The following is a 21,360-nucleotide window of genomic DNA, read 5'->3' on the forward strand; positions in this document are numbered from 1 at the left end:
TTATCCAGCTCGTGAATCATTAGCAAACAGACCTTGCTTTTTGTTGCTCTTGGTAATTATTTCATGAGTGGTTCATGCAAATAGACTTCATTCAGTGGGGAGTGTCTGCAGTTTGCTCCCTTCTCCCATTCAGGCTGTATAAGTGGCTCCCTCACTGATGTGCTGAGCTTTACAGATCTTGAACTACATGTCAGAATGCTTTTAATTACAAGATTTCTACTTCCTAATGCAGAAACCCCCCTGCCACAGCTGTGTCCCAAACGTATACATCAGACAGAACCCCACTCAGACCTGTCCTCATGAATAAGAAACAAAAGACAGTGGGGGAAGAGTGAAGATGAGCAGCTGTGCAGAATCTGAATAAATATTCTCTGATTCCCTTTTCTGCAGCATCTGCTGTCTAAGTCTCCTCCTCCTGTGCAAATAACACATGAAGTGTGTGCACAGAGAGCTCAGAGACAGTATTATGTCACATTTTTTCTAGGTATTGGCCCAAAGAAGTTAACAAGTCCTAACCATGTCTCCAGACAGAAATAAAGATCCTTCTGATTATTATTATTATCCTCATTGCTGCCTCATCTTCATACCCTTTGTTTCAGGCTCCCACAGCCTATCTCCCAGGGGCACGTAGTTTGGCATATCCAAAGGAGCTAGAGGAATAGCAGAAGTTTTCATGCTAGAGCAGCTCTGTTCATCATAGTACACTCTCCTAAAAATGATCTAATAGATTTGTTCTAAGATGTAGTAAAATAGCTGATGACATGCCTCATGTTTTCATGTATATTTTGGAAAGAAATGCTTTCCTGACTGTAATTCTTTAGGACCTTGACACACAACAATTGGCAGTGGTGGTTGTTTTCACCTACTGGGTTGTTGTACAAATTCTGTTGTTTTGCACAGGCTAAAGTATACCTTTCCCCTGTCCTTGATTTCTCCCTAATATCCCTTGCCGTACTGTGTTGAATTCACAGCTGTTCTGCTGAGTGATGTGTAATCCTTTGTGTCTGTCTATTATTGCCTGAATCCCAATGCAAAAAGAAAATACTTTCCACCCTTTACAAAAAAATAAAAAGAAGGAAAAAAAACCACCAGGAAAAAAAAAAAAACAAACCAAAAAAAAAAAAAAAAACTTGAAATAATCAGTTCACACACAGCCCTAAGGCAATTGTTCACAAGACACTATGAGCCAGCTCCCTGTGGTTCAGTGTTCACATTCACTGTTTAATGGTGCTCCCCTTTATTTACAACTTCTATCTGCCATGCCTTGAGTGAACTGACAGACCTGAACTGCCCTGCTGGTTTACCTCTGCCCATTAGTCCAGGCCTGAGCGTCAATAAATCTCTTGGTTTATGTTGCCTGTGTACCTGTGCTCAGTGCTGTCCTAGATTAATTAATTCTTTTTCTGGACATATACTGGGTCGACCTGCTAGAGGGCCTGGTCTTGTTCCCTGGTGGCAACCTGGAATTTACTCATCACTTTGCCTTGCCTGGGGCTGTCACCCTGCCTGGTGCTGTAGGACTGTGCCAGGTCAATGAGGGCACCACCTGGGCTGTGATCACCTCTGTGATAGTAATTCCTCCTGGTTGCTGTATGCCATGATCATCATACTCCAAGGAGTTGTCATTTATTCACAGCGTTGCACCAGGAGTACACAGAGCGGCAGAGATCGGAATACATCAAAATGCATATACATAAAAAATGTATGAAGCTTCTGACTTTGAAGTAATAAGACTACCTCAAATCTCCTCCACTCAAAAATTGTCGTAAGTGGTTACCAGTGGCTGCCTCTTGGGGACAATACTCTTCTGCTGCTCTTGAGGGATGGTCAAGGTTAAAGCTGTCACAACAGTTGTCCCGCTTATACCCAAACTCATCAGAAGGGATGAAAAGTTGTTGGAGTCTGTAATACATTTGGAGTATATTCCACTCTCCTGTGGAAGATGGGGGATTTCAGAATGATCAGTTGTCAAGGTGACATCTTTCAGTAATGATAAACTTGACAAAGAGAGTGAAGGGCGCTATTATAAACAATTAATCTGATTTCAGACTATATATAGCCTCTATATGCACTGCAGACATTCACAGAGAGATTCCTGCCATGTGTAGGGATTTCTACAGCACAGTAACCTTAAGCTGGAGGTGGGAAAGTGTCTTGAGGAAGCAAAGTAGGAGCATGCTGTGCCAAGTTCATCAGTCCATAAAAAGCTATCACAGGCAGTTATCTGTTTTAAGAGGCTGTTGGGCTCTTTCTGCTTTGAGAGGATTTCATTTATTATCCTGGTTAGAATGAACTGCTAATACATCCATCAAAGGCTTGCTTTTTTTCCTTTTTTTTTTCTGAACAAAAACTAAGTTTTCAAAGGAACAAATGCTCATGAGAAATGCTTGTTCCCTTATAATTTTAATTTTTCAGAATAAAAGAAGCACTTCTTGATTCTTGTCTATTTTTTTTGTTTGTTTTGGCTGAGGAGGGGATATTAAAACAAACAAATATTTTTGTATTAAAAATCAAATAGGATGAAATTGCTTAATATGAATTATGAGAGATGGTCCACATGAAATGAAACAGAAATTATGATTCAGTGATCATATCTAAATGAAACAAAGTTAGGGGTGGAGGAAGCTTTGAAAAAAAATTAAAGCTATATATTTGTAAGGAGATGTCATGAGTGGAAAACAGGCACTGCATTTTGCTATTCCTAATGAAACATAAATGTATTTGGGGAAAGTTGATGGTAGTTTATAGTTACTGTTCATCAGTTTTAGTCAGAGCTCTGGCTGTGAATTTCACAGCCACAGATACCCTGTTGATATTCTTTTCCTAGTCCTTTGGCTTCACTGAATGCAGAATGTTTTTGAAGTGTTCATTGCAAGGAGTGAAACTAATAGCAAGACTGGAGTCAGCTAAGAAAGCATGACTGGCTGAAGAAGCTCTGGCATCAGAGCACTGATTTGGGACCCTGGCAACAGGACCACAGAATAATTTAATTCAGATTGAAAAGGAGGACCTCAGGATATCATCTGGTCTGATCCCCTACTCTATGCAGGGCCAGCTATGAGATCAGACTGAGTTGCTCAGGGCTTTGTCTGTTCTAGTCTTGGAAACGTACAAGGATGGGGACTGCACTTGACCCATCAAACTAATGTTTAGTGACCTGAATCTTATAATCCTGAACCATTTAATCTATTTTATGCATCTGTTTATCTCCTCATGTTCCCACCACAACAGTATCTCTGGTCATAGCAGTAGAGTGTGATGCTAAAAGAGCTGTTTAGAGAGGAGCTGTCTCTAGCCCTGCTGCCTTACTCTAGGTTTTGGGTGAATTCACTATTAAATGTTCAGATTCTTTGGTGATAAACATGAGTAAGATCAAATGACAGACTGAGAAGTTCTCCATGTTGCTTTGAAATGTGTCAAGTCTATCAAACTCTTAATTCAGAGATATTTGCATGGAGCCCTAACTTCCTTAGATGTTATTTTTTGCATCCCTGTCTGTTAAGCATCTGAGCTGCCTGGTGATGGGTAGGCAGACGTCAAACACATGTTGGCTAAAATTCAGAGGCACAACTGTTCTTAATCCCAGACATACACTCAGAGTTAAAGATTCGTTCTTGGTTCTTCTAAGTCCATACTAATGGCTCAGTGCTTGTAAAGCACCCAGGAAAGATCTTTATGTATAGGACACCTGCTAACAAAAGTGATATAACTAACTAATAAAGTTCTGCAAATTTCTCATGTTCATTTCTGTAGTCATGGTTATAATGGAAACTGAGGTTGCTCTCCAGGACTGGATTAGTTCTACACCAATAATGATAACTTCATCTGACTTTCAAATGCCAAAAATAGAGTAAATGACTGGTTATTACTCACACAGCTGCCTGTTTTTATTATGGCTAACTCCTGAACCATTTAGTGGACCATGCAGTGTGGCTTGTGCATTGAGAAACTTCAGCACTGCTCTCTGGAGAGGACAACAGACAGAAAGGTGGATGCAAAGTTATCTTACTGCCTTTTTCATTACATATTCTGTGAGACGAGGCTCCTGGTCATTAGGGGTGTCTGGAAGACACTTGATGACAATGACAAATGTACTTTTCATTTATTTCTTGTCAATTGGCTCCAGCAGACAGCCTCAACATGTAGCCATACACTCTTTTATCTACACTGGCATATGCCAAGATAGATAGAGTCGAAGTTTCTGTATGTCTACAATCTTCATCCTTAAGTCCTTACACAAGGAGAAAAACCTGAGTCAGCAGGAAGGCTGCCAGCATTCAGTCCACAGCTGCCTGTGAGTGTATCCACACTGCTGCTTTAGGGACAAAAGGAAAATGCTCCTTCTACTCTAAAAGTCCAGCTGTTAGGGACAGATCCACCTATTAGGGATCCAGGAGATGGCTGAGAAAAGCATGCCAGAGGTGGCCAGGAGGAGTCAATAACCGTTGACTTCCTAAAAGTTCATGATATTTATTTTCCACAGGAGATGGTGTAAAAGAGGGTGTCCTCTTAAAATTATGTTTTTAGACATGACAAACTTTGCTAATGTGTTGCATTTCAGGGGGTAGTATATTAATAGGGGAAATTTCAGAGCAAAGACCCTAAAGAAAAAGAGATATTTATTACCTAGTCTGAGAGCATCTGTACATATTCTGGACTTCAGGAATTCTGTCTAGCTATATATTTTTATGTATCATATTTATAACTGTTATGGGTTACCCATATATTTTATATGAGAAAAGAATACTTTATTTAAACAGCTACAGATGCTTACTGCTAAAATCCACTTACAGAAATGGTTACTGGCAAAGAAAAGTCCTTTAGCATTCCCTTCTTTAACATATCTCAGCCCAACAAAAGCTATTTACATTTTCAGCCAACTGAATCCCAGTTCTCAGGTACTTTGCAAATGGGCAGTAACACAATAAATACCAACTTTCTTCTAAGTCACACTGAAAGTCAAAAGTTCACCTCTGAAAATCGAAGATGGATATATACTTCCTGCAACACAGATGGTGTCAGATGTGATACTTTTCCAGAGGGAGGAAGAGATTATACTTGAGATTTTCAATTTTTGTGCATTTGAGAGATATTTTTTATCCATTTACTCCTCTGACATCAGTAACAAGAAAGTGTGCGTGGAAGAGATTACTGAAAATACAAAGACATTCGATAAATCAATAATGTGCTTTCATGTGGAATATTGTGTTCATTGCTAGTCACCAGCTATCAAGTGGTAGCACTAGAAGTAGTTCAGAGATGGGTGACATGAATGATTATCTGCTTGGGACGCTCCTGTTAAAGAAAGTTTGAGAAGGATGTGATCTCTCAGTTTAAAGAAGATACACATAAGAAGAGTAAGATTAGTGAAATATGTAACAGAAAATGGAAGACCAAAAATAGGGTTAACGTTTCTTGGGACTCTTCCCAACAACATAAACACTGTGAAAATTCTGGGCCTGGATCATTTTTGCATGTGTATATTATTACAATAACTAGTGTTTAATACAGTGTTTTTAAAACTGTGAGCTTTACAGACAGACTTAAAGACACAAAGCACCCACTCATCATTCAGCCTCACCATCCAGTGGAACAGCTGTAACCACTCTCAATCAGCACAAGCCACCACAGAACAAAAATTCTGTATTAACAAACATAAGTTTCAATATAGGAGTGCTGTACTGTTCTTCCTTTTCCTTTGTCTGTTTGGTTTGGATTAACATTGGCATGAAGCACAAGTTTTCAATAATTTGATTGTTAGGGGCAGCTAATTTGGGATCTGTAACATTTAGTGCCCAGTGAGATGACTTCCTTGAATGCATCAGTATTGAGCAGTTGAACTTTCTTTGCCACTGTGGCAAGTATCTTCTCTTTGTTTATATGCTTCTCTTTGTTTATATGCTTCAAAGTCTTTCATAGCCCTTGGTCTCATGTGGGGTCCAAGAGAGAGAAGGGTCAAGCCACATGGGGCTACTGGGGACTTGATCAGTTTATAAGAAGCCTTGTGGTACAGTTGCTTTTGTTAGCAGGGACTGGACTGTATCACCTTAGAAAACTCTTGAATTCAAATTACTGCACTGCATTGTAGCAGCTGGATAGTAGTGTGTCCATTATGAAAGCCTGGAGGAATTTGTCCATTGAAAGGTAAACTTCTGGTCATACTCCTAGTTCTTCCCACTGCAGTCTTAATATATGACCCATAGGACAGTTTACACACTTAAGTGTTATCTGCTATTTATTTTATTTACCATTAATATCTCATTCCTGCTGGAAGAAAGAGAGCCACTAGTGATGGACCAAAGTAGAGCTACATACTGGGGGAATTGGTGGGATTTGTGAGATCTAGTTGAAGATACAAACTTGTCATATTATCTCAGAGTCTAGTAGAATAAATCCTGACACTTCAGACCTGAAGGCATGGAACACATTTGCACAGGAAGGCTTGGGATGTAAATCAAACTTTGCTCAGATCTTAAGCAGTAGAAATTGTGGTGCCAGTGTGTTAATTTGGCTCCCTCCATGAATGCTCTTTAAGCACCATCAAGGAAGTGCTGTGATTTTTTTTGTCTGTAGTCTTCACTGAGATATCAGGGTGGCAAGAAAGGTAACAACCACCTGACACCCCTCATCATCACAGGGTTTCAATCCAGAACCTCCTCCCAGCAAAGAGGAGCTCTAAGCTGTTGTGACAAATACGCTTCTCTTCACCCACACCACGGCTAAACCTTTTTGCCCGTAGCACTGCTGACAATCCAGCCACAATTAATACTGTTTGGATGGAGCTCAGCTCCTCTCCCATTTTATCATTTCACAGACACAGATGAAAGGCTGAGGAAACAGCTGATTTTCCCCTTCCTGTGATGTATTCTCTTTTATATACTTTATTCATCAGAGAGTTGACCAAGAATCTCCTGAATAATTTGCATTGCAGAAGGCACCTGGGGTTTTCTTTAGCCCAGAGTGACACAAGTGCTGGCACCTGGTGACTTGACACTTGCAATGTATTGAATGTGGCAGGGGAAGAGGTGAAGGCAGGCCGAGAAGATGTTTGCTATCTGGGGCAAAGGAATAATAAGATACCTATCCTGACCCATGTCCAATGGCAATGGAAACTATGGCTGGCAGAAAGCTGGACAACAATATCCCATATATTTTTGCACAGAAGCTGTGTTGTGAACATACACAGGAAGCAGATTTCAGAGTAATTGCCATTTTACATACTGCATTTCCCAGATAAACCTCTTATTACCCTCATGGGTGTTTACTGTTTGTTTGTTTATGCCGAACAAGAGCAAGCTGATGCATGTGAGCAAATAACATCTCTGTCTGGTTTTGCACTTAGTGATAAAACATAGTGGCTGAGAGTCTAATGATAAGCGTGGACCACAAGCAAATTTCTGATAAAGGCATGTGTTTTGCTACAGAGAGCTGTTTTTCCTTGCTTGGGTTGGTTCCCTAATAGACATTGTTGGAGTGTAACCAGAGTCTTTCCCTTACAGAAGAGGTGAGGATGCTGGTTGAATAGACACTTATCTTGCTTCAGGAAGAACCAATGCTGGCTCTCTCCCTTTGGCCTGCTCCTGGAGACCCCAACAAGCAAGCTATGGGCTAGGAAATCACTTGTCCATTGGGCCACTTCTCTTTCCTGGTGATCCCAAGGATTTCAAACTGATGAGTGAGATCACAACACCTGTGGGATTGGCCATTTATAAAAAACAAATTTTTTTCAAGGGATAATAAAGAAATTTCAATCTATATTATCACTCTATATGTGTATGACTATCAGTACTTCCAGATCTCCAGTCTCACATTTATTATTGATGCTTGATGTCTTCTGCTGCAAAGAATTTCTCCCATCTGTCTGTCCCCTGCTCAGCAAACAGTCCATGTAACCCAGACCCCAGGGAGGCTGCAGACAAGGCATCCTGTTATGATGGACATTTGCTCATCTGCCTTGGAAGCTCCTGCCTACATGACTTAAAACACTGCCCTCTGAAAACCCTTGGGAAGATGGATAGATGCCACTCATTTCCAGTGAACTGCCAAACAACTGAGCGTGCGACATGGCCAGCACCACTGGCCCCATTTCAACAAACCATAATAATAATAATAATAATAATAATAATAATAATAATAATAGTAAGCTAGAGGGGAAGCAATTAGACAAGAAAAACATTTAGCCGAAAAGCAGGTAGAGAAATATTCTGTCTTGCCTATGGCTACTCTCTAAGGCTACTCTCTACTTCCTCCATCAAGAACAGTTGCACAGATCCAGTTGTACCCTGGACTCAATCTCATCATCTTTGGACCAAAACACGAGAAGTATCTTTTCCACTAACACCCATAAAACTCTGCTGCTGCAAATATGACAAAGACATCTTTGCTTTTTTTATTTAGTATGTCTTGGCATTAAATATCTTATCGTGAGCTTACTGAAGACAGACAGACTTGACAGGTGCCAAGTTCCAATGCAGTAATTTTTATGGTTCTTATAGGCAAAAGAGCAAGCCATCTTAAAAGTTAGCATCTAGCACTGTTATTAAAAATGGATGTTGATACAACCCTGACACCAGATCACACACTCCACGCCCTGTGAGACAAGCCATGAGTGCAGGAGTGAAAAACTGACATGGAAACTCAGCTCATCACAGACAAACTGCACTGAGATGGCAGCATATAGGGAAAGAAATGTTTCATCTGCTCATGCTGCAGTGCAAAGAGACTCCGTAACAAGCAAAAGAGTTAGAAATTCTCATTGACATATCTGGCATTGCTGAAACCTGGTGGGACAATTCACACGGCTCAAATGTTAAAATCCATGAGTTTAATTGGTTTAGGAATAAGTGAGCAGAAAAAACAAGTGGAGGTAGCAGTCTGCATTAAAGATGTCATTACTTGCTTTAGAGTTATCGATAATCCAGAACCAAAGGATGTTGAAGGCATACATTACCTAACAAAACTCAGGAAGCATGCAGGTACAGGGATGTTCCAGAGTGTTAAATCACAGCAGAAATTAAGGTGAGTTAGTCTTTAAGCACCTATCTCTTCTTCATACGTAATGCAGAAGGGGGAAAAAATGAAAACACTGTTTTAATGAGCTTTGATTATAAGGATATATGCTGGGGCTGACAGAGTTTAAAGGTTTCTAAAATTACAGATTATAATGACTGTGAGATGATTACATTAAATGTGGGCAAACAGAGGGCACTTGCAAAGAGCTAATTGCTCTACAGCAGAAGAGTGAAATTGATGGGGAAAAATTAGGCATGAAAGAAGAATGAAAATTGGCAGGTCTTACAGAAAAGTTTGCTAGAAAAAAAAGTATGTCTTTTCAATCAACGAAAGGGATGCTTTGCCTTGAGAGCTCATCATCCTTACTCAGCTGCAAAGTCAAAGCAGCAGTCAGAAACTGGGAAGACATGAAAGATAAATTAATGTATCAGAAAACAGATGACAGTCAATATAAATTAGAAGTAATGAATATAGAAAATTGATAAAGGAAACTAAACATAAGTTGAAAACAAGTAAGATTAAGGACAATAACAAGTTTAAGTGTCTAAGGAATGAAATAAATTCTATCAAGGTTCATGACTAGTGGACATAATATTTTATTATATATTTGTCTTAGGTCACAATACAGGATGTGACCAAAAGTATGTCCCAGATGCCCCACCATCTGTTAAAGCCAGGTGGGGCAATGATCCTTATCTCCATGGGAGATACCCTCTACTAATGGGCCATCTGTTAAAACCAGGTAGGACTATGTTCTTTATCTTTTCCACAACCCATCCTTCCTCCAGGAAGAGATCGTGTGTTAATGGGCCATTGAGTCTCACTGTATGACTGACAAAATTACATCATCCCACTGAGAGACGCTCCAGCCAGGGGGAGGAGCCAAGCCTTTCCTACCGAGATTTGGAACACCAAAGCAGCCTTTTTTCCACTGGATTCCAGAGGAAAACCGAGCCTTCCCACATCATCACTGGACTCCATTTAAAAAAAAAAAAAAAAAAAAAAAAAAAGAAGGCTCCTGACTTTCTTAGCAGACACCTGTCTTTCAAACCAAGACAATACTGGAAAAAAAAAAAGACTGACTTAAGTACTTCTTCTGGTCTGTATTTAAAAAAAAAAACAGAGCAACATTTTAAGAAGATGAAGAATTGCTTTCTAGTCTATTAGAGTCTTAAGCTATTAAATATCACCTGCTATGGTTAGATATTTTAATGTTTCCAGATCAGAATTACTTTTTACCTTAGAGGCCAAAGAAGTTCACTGTGTCAACTATTGATTAGAGTCAATAATCTACAGTAAACAAATCTTGGCCTGAAGGCAAAATCTCAGGAAGACTGAGAAAACCCTAATGCTGTGTTAATGTAAAAAAAAAAAAAATGCAAGAAACTTGTTCCAGTAGCAGGTCAGATGGCCAGATGTCGACTGCTGACAAAGTAATGAGCAGAAATATAATTAATGACAACATGTCAAACTGGTTGTGATTTTCTTGGACTTGCATGTTTAGCTGAAGAAGTTAACCACACAGATTTCTCTTTACTTAGTACTGCATGATATTCTGATTTTAAAAAAAGACCTGTGATGATTTTAGGACACCCATAAAGCACATCATAAATGGATTAAGAATAAACAGCTGTAAGGCCTTTAAAAAGAGTTGTCGGGATGGGATGGGGATGGTGTCTCACACAGCTCCACAATCAGAAATGGGCCTGAAGGCTAGTGATCTGGAAGTAAATAAAAAATCACAACCAGTAAAGTTTATAGGGAGATAAAGTTTGGCAGAGTAGTAAATATAAGAAAAAAAGCCATCATGGACCCTGAATTGCATTCAATAGCAAGTGGATGCTTACAGACAAAATGCATTTTGACATGGTTCAATGAAAAACTAAGAAGAAAGTGCACAAGCTACTCCTACCACAAATGTCTTGTGACACATCAACTCTGAAATGTATCTAGTAGCAAAGCCAGACAAGCAGTGATCATCTTACACCGCTTTTTGACAAAGAGTGATAATAAGAGCTTTCAATGGAGAAGTAAAAAGTGTTTCTTACTTCTCTGTTGTAAAAGGGTTATTTTATGTTTTCATGACAGTATTACAGAATCACAGGATATGCTGAGTTGGAAAGGACCCACAAGGATCATGGAATCCAGCTCCTGGCCTTGTGCAGGACCATCCCCAAGAGCCACACCCTGTGCCTGACAACATTACCCAAATGCTTCTTGAACTCTGTCAGGCTTGGTGCTGTTACTGCTTCCCTGGGGAACCTGTTCCAGTGCCCAACCATCCCTGTAGGGGAAGAACCTTTTTCTAGTAACCAAACTAAACCTCCCCTGACACAACTTCAGGCTGTTTCCTCAGGTCCTGGTTGCCAGCGAGATTTGTACCTTTCCCTCCACTTACCCTCAGACAGAAGCTGTTTACTGCAATGGGGTCTCCCGTCATTAATCAGACTAAGTCAAGGATACTACTTTCAGCTCTGGTGTCCGTCCTCTGAAAAATCAAAGAAAAAAACAAAGAGAAACTAAAATCTTTAGAGGTCTGTAGAAAGTGCCTTTCTATGTGAATCTCAGAGTTGAGTTTGTTTAGTTTATCAAAACCAGGGCAGAGAAGTGATTTGATTGCAACCTTCATGGGGAGAAAATACCAGCTACTAAAGGGGTCTCTCTAATCTAACAGAAAAGAAATAGTGCAGGAGTCACTGAAAGCTGGACAAATTTGGGCTGGAGGCAAAACATGAATTTCAACAAAGAGGATGGTCAGCCAGGAAACAGCACTGACATAAGATGTGGATGTTACATCCCCTGCTCTCCTTGAATCAAGACTAAATGCTCATCTAAAATAAAGATGCTTTCATGAAACACTAGTTCTTCCTGCCATTATAGTAGCAATGGAATAAGAATATGAAAGACCCGCAGTGCACAGAAGGTCAGACTGTTTGATCAAACTGTGATTCCTTTTAGCCTGAAATGTGGCAGGCCCAGGAATTGCATTTGTGTTCAGTTGGTCAAATGAGTCACACTGTAAAAATCTAATTTCCAGAAAAATAAAAATAGGGTCTTTTTCTGCCACCTGCAAATGTGTTATTCTCCTCTACTGACCATCCACTGTGGAAGCAGATGGAGGCCTTAAACAATGAAACCTAACAGTTTGCTGCTCCTTCATCTGTCTTCTTTATTGTTGCCTTCAGAGTTTTGGGTAGCAATCCCTGAAAATCAGCAAAACATGAGAACAAGATCAGCTGTGGAATACCTTTGTGGAGAGTGTTGAACTCACTTAACTCATTTGGAAGTCTGTCTTTTGCTAAAAGTCTCTGGCATTACTTGCTAGTATTGCGTTGTGCTGTAGTGTAGAGGGAAAGAATTTGTAAAAAGCAGAACTAAAGGCAGTCGAAGAACCAGGAAAGATCTTTAATTCAAGGGGCAAAACAACACTGATAATACTTCCAAAGCTGGTTTAGTGGTCGAGCCAGACTGGCTGCACAGCCCAGACCATAGGAGGGTAGGAATTGCCCAGATTTATGAGGTATCCCTACCAGTGATACACCACGTGGTAGTGCCCACTTGCCAGAGGCCACCCCAGCACCTCACCTCTTGTTTGAGGTATGAATGCCTGGGTATTGTTCCTCTGCTGCCAGCCCAGAGGCTGGCTCCTGAAGGTTGATCTGGTGAACTTCTTGCAGTTTGCGTAATGGAAAAAGAATGGAAAAAGACAAAAGGAAAAAAAAAATCAACTCCTTCTTGCAGCTAGTTATTAATTATATGCTATTTCCCAGAATTTCCCGAGTAGTTCCTTGGTACCCTCAGGACCGGGTGTTAGCCTTGTGTATCAGAAACAAGCTTTTCTCTTTCTTTCACCACATAATTGCTACATATTTTTTCATCCTTTTGCCTCTTTTCTCCTCCCTATCATCAATACACCTTAATTCCTTTCTTTGATCTCTCTTTCCCCAGCTGTTACTTTCCAGTTTCTGTTCCCTATATCTCTTCTCCCATCATCTCTTTTGCTCCATACTGTTTTCTCTTATATTCCCTCTCTCATAGCTCTACCACAGCAGTGCCCTGACACAGGAAAAGTGATCTGTTTCTGTAAGAACAATACAGCTGTAGCCTCAGCCTATTTAATGAAAGCCTGGAGTTTTATGGCAAGAACAGATCCTCAGTCCCTGAGGTAGAAGTAGTATTTTGTATTAATATTTGATATTTTATTTAGGACAGTAAATCAGATGCATGAAATCTCCCAGGAAGAATTGAAGGCAGAGTTCTGTTTAAATGATATAGTGCTAAGCCAGGCTGATAGACTACCCCTTCTTGTGCTCCAGCCAGACCTCTCTGACCTTCCCTGGTTTTAGATGGAGCACAACCTGCTGTCAGTCGGAGAACCAGAGGAACAGTGTTTATGAAACCCCTATACAGCTTACATTAAGATTCCCTGTAACTTTGTCATCTTCCAACTTTTGTCTTGTCTTACTTCTGTCTCTGGTAGAGTGCCTAAGCCCAAATGCTGAGTCAGATGTCTTCACACATACCTTAAAAAGCAAAGAAGCAAAGAAGATGACTGTGCATTTTTTAATTCCCTCTTTCTCACAGACACACATGGACATATGCAGAACAGTCCCCCACTGTCTGCATCCATGTATGTGGCTGGAGGAATTAAAAAAGACCTTACACTCATTGTTTCAAAATGCATAAAGCCAAAGTGATTTGGACCTTGTTGAAGATTAAGATTTCCCAGCTTTCCCCTTTAAGCCATATTCAATTGATTCTTGTACTTTCTTTCATGTTTGCCCCAAAAACATGTTGTCTTTTCTGCAGATGTTTTGGAGACCCTAAACTCCAGCGCAGCCTCATTTTTCCAGATCTGCTCCTGCAACTTCTGGCTGAGGTCTTCTCTCTCCTTTCTGAAACTGCATCTCAAGGTGGCATTAACAGTAGGCTATTTCCCTTCCCAAGCCTAAAAGGGCTTGGTAAAGTTAACTCAAAGCATAATTTGCTCTCTTTGCATTTTTCTCTGCTTGAAGGGAAGGGGAAGATGAAAGGTAGATGCATTCTCTATTTGTCTCTCATCTTCCTGAGAGAAGATGATGGGATACTATGAAGTAAGAAAATAGAGGGGGAGGAAGAGTATGCCTCTTTTAAACCCTCACTGCCTTTTCTGCTCCAGAAGATCATGTCACAGGCATGGCTTGTGTTCAGACAGGCATCAATGCTGCAGGACCTGTAGTCAGACAAAAATCATGAGTCTCAGAAACAAACTATTTCTCTGACCTGGGGTTTTGGTCTGAAGAGGTCAGAGCTATAAAAAGATGTGATCTTTGTGTACTGCTCCTTGAAGATAACTTTTCATCCACTCTGCCCCGGGGAAGCCCTGGCACGATGACTCCTCACTGCATGTCTGCTACCCTCCACAGAGACCTTTTTCAAAGAGCTATACCTGACTGGCTTCCTTTTTTCGGGATGCAGTATCTCAGCATGAGAGACACCTCAGCAAATGGGTCAGTGGGAGAAGGCAGGTTACCTGTCCCACAAACACCCAGAAGGGCAGTAACAGGAGTAGTGAGGAGAAAAAGAAAACCAGTTTTTTTCCTCCCTTCTGGGCTTGGGCAGACTGACAGGCACAATAAAACGTGTGGGTGTCACTTGGCAGGTGTGAATAGTTCAGACAAGCTACAGTAGACATCTCTAGTTGTTTTAAACTGTCTTCATGCATCAGATCTCACCGCCCCTTACGTAGATTTATTGCCACAGCCTTTCATTGAAAGTATTAATGTCACCAAGACCTGGCCACTTTGGACATCTGCATCAAGGCTGCCGGCCTGGTAGTCAACTTTTCCTCCATGGCTAATTCTTCACCAATTCTTCATTTAGGAGAAGATCAATGCAGGGAAAGGGAAATTCTGGCATCTTTCAGGTGAAGCAGTGTCCTGTCAGCAAAATGACTGGCCCTCTGCAGCTCCTCTCTGCTAATGCACAGTGAGCAGAGATGCCTCACTGAGCAGAGAAATCCCACCCAGGGCCTGGGAGCAGTTTTGGGGAGAAGTACAGCCAGTGGTCTGGGCAAACATCTGGAAAGTCACATGTTCTCTGGTTAAATTCTGAGGCTGACTCACTGCCTGACCCCCAGGCAAACCACTCCCTTTTGCTGACTTTTTTTTCCTGTGTGAGTTAGAGCTGATGTAGGGGCACAGCCTAGGGAAAGATGGGAGGGGGGTTTAAACTTACTACTGTGAGCAAAAAATCATTGTTGATGTTGAACAATTAGGTGTGCGTTTGTGTGTAGTGTTTGGCAGATTCTGGTGTTAGATCTGGCTTCATGCAGAGGATTATCTTTTTCCTGAAGAATGGCGATCAGCTTTATCTTAACAATAAATCAGAACAGCTGTCCAGTTTTTTTTAATTTCCTGATGAAAGCAACACAAACGTTTTCCCACCTCAGAGCTAGCACTTCCTCCTCTCTCTCTGCTGGCTATCCAGGAGCCCGTGAGCAATTAGATTTCTTTTATCAGGATAGCTGCCAGCACGATTAACCCATCAGCTCCTCAGCAGAACCATTACACTTTCAGGGAAGCAGAGCCCATTGCCACTACAGACAGATGGTCCTGCCTCTCTTGCTCTGTGCAGTGCACACCCACAGTGGCTCCCCATATGCATGGAATACATCTTCCCTAGGATTAACCTCTTTTAAATGGCTTTTTCAGGCTTTTTTCACCTCAGGACTGTGCAACTGAGTGGCACCTTGCTCTGTGTGTATACGTGTCTCTCTGAGTATTTAAGTAAGCCAGAGGATGCTGGTGTCTCACTGCAACAAGCACAGACATAAAAGCTCTGCAGAACTGCATTGGTGCCAGGCAGCTTCTCTACAGTACTGTACCGTGGCACCAAAGGGCAAATTTTCTTGCTTATATAAAATACATAGTTCTTCATCTCCTTCTTTTGGCTACTGTGACCAGTCCTATTTTGGTCATATACATTTGTGCCATAAATGGTATCCTGAAGTCAGAGCTTATCAACATTGGCTCTGGTCTCAGGACTTGCTTTATTGCATCAAAGGTGTATTGATATTCATCCATCTAATTTACTTCTCTTATTTTTGTCCTTTTTTTCTCTCTTCTTTTTTTTTTCATAGCAAAGTGGTCAGGGCACATGGTAATAAGCAAAAAATCAAAAATAGGCATCTGATAATGATCTTATACTTCTAAAATTGTCTTGTTTTTTGAAACTAGTAATTCAGCACTTCCCCTACAATTCCAACTTTAGAAACTACTTGGTTTTGATTTTGCCAGTGTCCTTAAGACACTTTTAAGTATTGACTCTCTGTACCAGTCAGTGTATGTTTAGCAGGAAGGTAGAAAAGAAAGCTGCTGATAGTTATTCCCACTTTGACTGTTTAGTTTTCAGACTAATTCCACTGAGGTTGAACATTGCTGCAGTCAGTTCTGTAAGAGATCATGTCCTTTAGGCTGCTATATCCTCCACTTAGAGCTGCAGAAATAAATCCATGAGAGGTTGGAAGGCCACCTGTGGCCTCAAGAGTCCAGACATTAGTGTAATCTTGCAGAGATGGAAAAGCAGATTTCCATTTGCATCCCAGCTCCCAGGCAATCAGCCATAAACCCTGGCAAGGTCTCATATGTAACTGCTTCTGTTTGGCACATCTAGCAGGCCACCTCAGTGAAGCAGAGGTAGCTGGTGCTTCAAAGGGAAGCACCAGGGAAGCACCAAGTGCTGTGAAGATGCAGCAAAGGCAGTGATTCTGTTCACTGCTGACACCAAGAGCTGTGCTGCTTCCTTCCTTCACCGCGTGTCTGGAGGAATGTTTTGTGGGAAGAAGCATGTATTTTTTATACGATGCATTGCTCTGCATTGCTGCCTGTTGTAGGTATGTACAAATGTGTTGACAAACTTGCTAAATATGTTAGCTCTTTCTGCTAACTGTGCCTTTGGCTATATATCCCCTGTTCCCTCCACAACTGTGTGTTTGTACCTACAAAAAAACTTAAAAACAAGGGTCTTTTTTTCCACAACTGAAGTGCAGTTCAGAGCTTCCTGGGAATTCATTGAGGCTGGAGACATAGTAAATCAACTTCAATGGCTCTTGCCATTTTGCCTGCAGTTTATCTTCAGTTGCAGGTAGTAACAATAAAGCTCTTCCTCCTTGCCTTCCTGATAAGTTTTATCAGCCAGCCTGCCTTGCCTTTTTTTTGTCTGGGATTTTTCTTCACGCTTCTCTCTCTTATCTCTAAACTGTGATGGAAGTGGTTGGGATTTAGCTTTGGACTGAACTCCAGAAAGCTTTAGATTGTCTGCCATTTAAGACTTCAAACGGAGAAGGTCTTGCTGAATCATGTGCAACCTCCCACTGGGCACAAAAAATGTATGACAAAAATCACCTGAGCTCCATTCACCCGCTTACATTTCTTCTTAGGGCTTGATTCATCCTCTTGACTAATTTTTCCATCCAGTGATGATCAAAAGGCTTTTCTTGGGTGGAGGAAAGACTGGCAGTGCTCTATTCCATCAGAGTTTCTCAGCCTACTCAGAAATGTTTAACCAAGCTTTGCACAGCTCTTTCTGCTGTAGTGCTGTGTAGTGGAGGTCCCTCTGGCCTTCAGGTCATATTATCAGAAATAATCAGAGCGTAACAGTTTCACACAAAGCTCAGCCAGACAAGCAAGACAAGACAGTCTCCAGTGTGCCATGAATCTCTCACTCACATCACATATCATTTTGCTTTTAGTGAGACCACCTTGTCACAGCATATGATGTGTAGTATCCATCTTCTTAGAGGGCAGCAGTGAAAAACAGGTTATAACTGTAAAATGTTTCATTCTTATGGCCTATTTCTATCCTCATTCTGAATCTGAACATCTCAGTATCTATCTTTCTGTGTTTGTTTAACTTCGTTTCACTGTCATGCCTCAGAAAACACTTCCTTCTGCTCAGTAACACCAGGCAATAGAGTTTTCCAGATTGCAGCAGGGGACGACCCCGTGTGCCACAGTATTGATGACTGCAAGATAAGCAAACACAGTTGGGAACCAACATGGTGCAAGCAGTTTCTTACCCGAAGGGAAATTACTTAAAAGGACTGTGTTTACCTTCATCCAGCTTCTTCCCCATCTTCCAGACTTCAGAGAGCAAGGAAGGATCATGTGGGATCATAGAAACATGGTAGGATGTTACTCACAAATGGAGGTCATGGATGTTCTTCAGGAAGGACAGGAAGGGGTGAAGAAAGAAGCATGAGGAAGTTGCATTGGGGTTCCATCACAAACCCTTGACCAAGAAGAGGAAGTAAATCAGGTTTCTTAAGAAGAGTTAACAGAAATCTCCTTAGTGCAGATGCTGATCCTCATAGGGAAATCGACCATCCAGACATCTGCTGGGAGGACAACAGGAAACCCAGGTATGTCCTAGGAACCCCAAAACACTGCAGGGATAAAGCAATGTTCTTCCTTCCCACAAACAGGAGTAATAGTGGTGAATGATGTCACAGAAAGTAGTGTGGACCACAGGGACCACACAATTACTGAGTTTAAGATCTAGAGAATGTTTGGGAAAGTAAACAGCAGTTAATACTCTGGATTTTTCCAGATTTTTTTTTTTTTTGAGACTTTCTAGGCAGAATCATATGAAAAAAGAAGCTGCTGTGAGGGACTAAGATACCAACAGGGCTGACTGATTCTTAAAACAAAATTATTGAGAGCTTAGGAATAAACAATCTTCTTCAGCTGGAAGACAGGGTATTTTAGCATAGGGCCCATTTGGATAAGCAAAGAACTTCTCAATGAATTAAAATGCAAAAGGAAAGTATACAGGCAGCGAGACAAGGATAGACATCAAAGGAGGACTACAGAAACCTTTTGTGGTTCCTTGGGGATGAAATAATGAAGACCAAAGCAAACCATGAACAAAGCAAGAGAGACTGGAAACTTCAGCAAGAAACATCCAGATGGGATTAATTTTTAAAAGTAAAGGCTAAAATATTGCTAGCACATACTCAGCAAATAGAAGATATGTGGAATGTTTCTGGTAACAGCATAGGTCCTAGGGAGAGGAAGCACCAACTAAACAGGTTTTAATACAAAAATGTGCTGAAAATGGTCCTTGTTGCTTTGGGCACCTAAGAAAGAGGGGAGGAAATCTGACAGGCAAGGGTTTACATCAGCTGTGCACTTGTGGCACTTCTGGCAATTTCTGGAACTGGAGAACAGAGAAAAATGATGAGACCAGTCAGAGAGCTAGAAGGTCAAATTTACAGCAAGTATTACAGAAGTTAAATCTATATTTGTGGGGTAATAGATGACCAAAAGCAAACACAGCTATTCATCAATAGCTAAAGGGCAAGGTTGCTAGGGAGGTAGGAGACAAGCTAGGAGCAAAAGAGGGTATTTCCAACTCAGTATAAGGTAAGTTTTATGGCCAAAGTTGCACTGGGTTGTGCAAAAGTTTCCTGATGGTAGAGATGGAAGCTCTCTCTACTTCATTTCACTTGTATAGAGGGCCTCTGTTGTGAGTATCACAGAGTGTTCTGTGCCAGCAGTGGGTGGGAGGTTTTGGAGTCAGGACATGAGAGGGACAAGGAGAAAATGGTGTCAAGTCCTAAGAAGGGAATGGCATTACTGTGTTTGATTGCCTTGGGTTTCTTCCTGCTCTTCTGTCTTCACCTGAACCAAAACACCCATCAGGGATTGCTGCAAGAAATCAGAATTGGGCTCAGAATACAAACCTGATTTCTTGTAACCCTAATTTTTGGTCTCACTGCAACAGAACTAACTTGTCTCCATCTAGAATGACATAGCAAGAGCTTTGAGCATCTCCCATGGACCCATTCCCTTTCTCTACATAAGATTGACACTGAAGTCTCTGTTTATTTGCAGTAAAGTCCAATTCAGCCAGACAAAAGGGACACAAACAGGATTTGGATTAAGGAGGTGTTGGAAAGGAGTGGGCAAGATTGCTGCATCTATGGGAGAAGTTAATTCTTCCTTACTGAAGCCATTTGGGGACAGCAAATTAGAGACATTATAGACATAGACCCCAGGATCTGAGACCTACACACCAGGTGAAATGAGTGCTGTGTAGGGAAGGGAGAGGCTGCATCATGATTCCCCAATCCTGTCCCCTCTCCCCACCACATACACACTGACCACAGACTTTTCACATCTTGTTTCCTGGCTCTTCCACACCAGGCATGAGACTGCAGATTTAACTCTCAACACACACCTCAGAGAGAAATGGCAGCTTTGGACAATTGCAGTCTGTTTAACTGTAAAGCTATGTTGTCCATGCAGATGGTGAAAAGGAGACAATTCCCCCCTCCCCGGACCAGCTCACACCTTGCAGCGTCCCGTCCCTACCGAGTGCTGAGCTGCCAAGACAGGAATCCCTCACTTGCCCCTGGCAGCTGCTGAGCCACTGGAGGGAAGAGCACTAGGTAATGATATGTATGCTTTGCTCTGTCAACGCTAAGATTTGTCTGCCTGTTACCCTCCCCAGACTCACCCTGCAGCTGGATTCCAGCTAGTGGAAGCCCTTTAGAAAATGGAAATGGATGTGTCTCTCACAGTCATCGGTTCGGATTGTGCTAATGGGATGTCATCATAAATACTGACAGCTAGCTGAGGGCAACGGTGCTCACTGTGACTCCAGTTGAGAGGGCAGCAGATGCTACAACAAGCTCCAAGTGCAGCGGCCATAGAGGGGGAGGATGCGCTGGGAAGGCAAAGGCAAGCTGGTGGGCAGGCAGGCTGGTGAGGAGATAACAGAGCTTGCTGCTTCAAGGTCACCAGCTCAAGAGCAGTCCTGGGTGCTGACAGTGCTGCAAATGCAGAGCAAGGGGGTAAGGGATGCAGTGGCTAGGGATTTTGCTTGTTTGGAAGGTGAGGGTCTAAAGGAGCCTCAGGGGAATCCCAGCTGTTGTCATATATGTGGGGAGCCTGGGAAAGGCAGACCAGGGGGCTGCATGGCAGGATCAGCTAAGTGGTACTGGGCACCACTAGCTACGGTAGCTACAGGGAAGAGATGAGAAGCATGTTCAGGGGAGAGGATTACTCGACTTGCATTATCATTTGAGCTTACACGCACACGAAGAAATGAGCTTAGAGCTTCAATACCTCAGGGAGCTGACCAGCATTACTATAGTTAGATAATTATACCATTAAATCTATGCTAATACTACTAAGGCTGGTCATGAATTTTTTAACAAACCAGTGTTTCATTGGAAAATACCAACTGATTTTATCAAAGATGAAACTTTTCTCAAGGACAAGTACACTTCAAATTTAAAGAAAAAAAGAGTAAGACAGTAAGAGTCAGAACACACACTTATTACAGTGAAGTGTTTTCAGGGCA

This window comes from Cinclus cinclus, chromosome 2 (assembly GCF_963662255.1).
Source record: "Cinclus cinclus chromosome 2, bCinCin1.1, whole genome shotgun sequence".
Taxonomy (NCBI): Eukaryota; Metazoa; Chordata; class Aves; order Passeriformes; family Cinclidae; genus Cinclus; species Cinclus cinclus.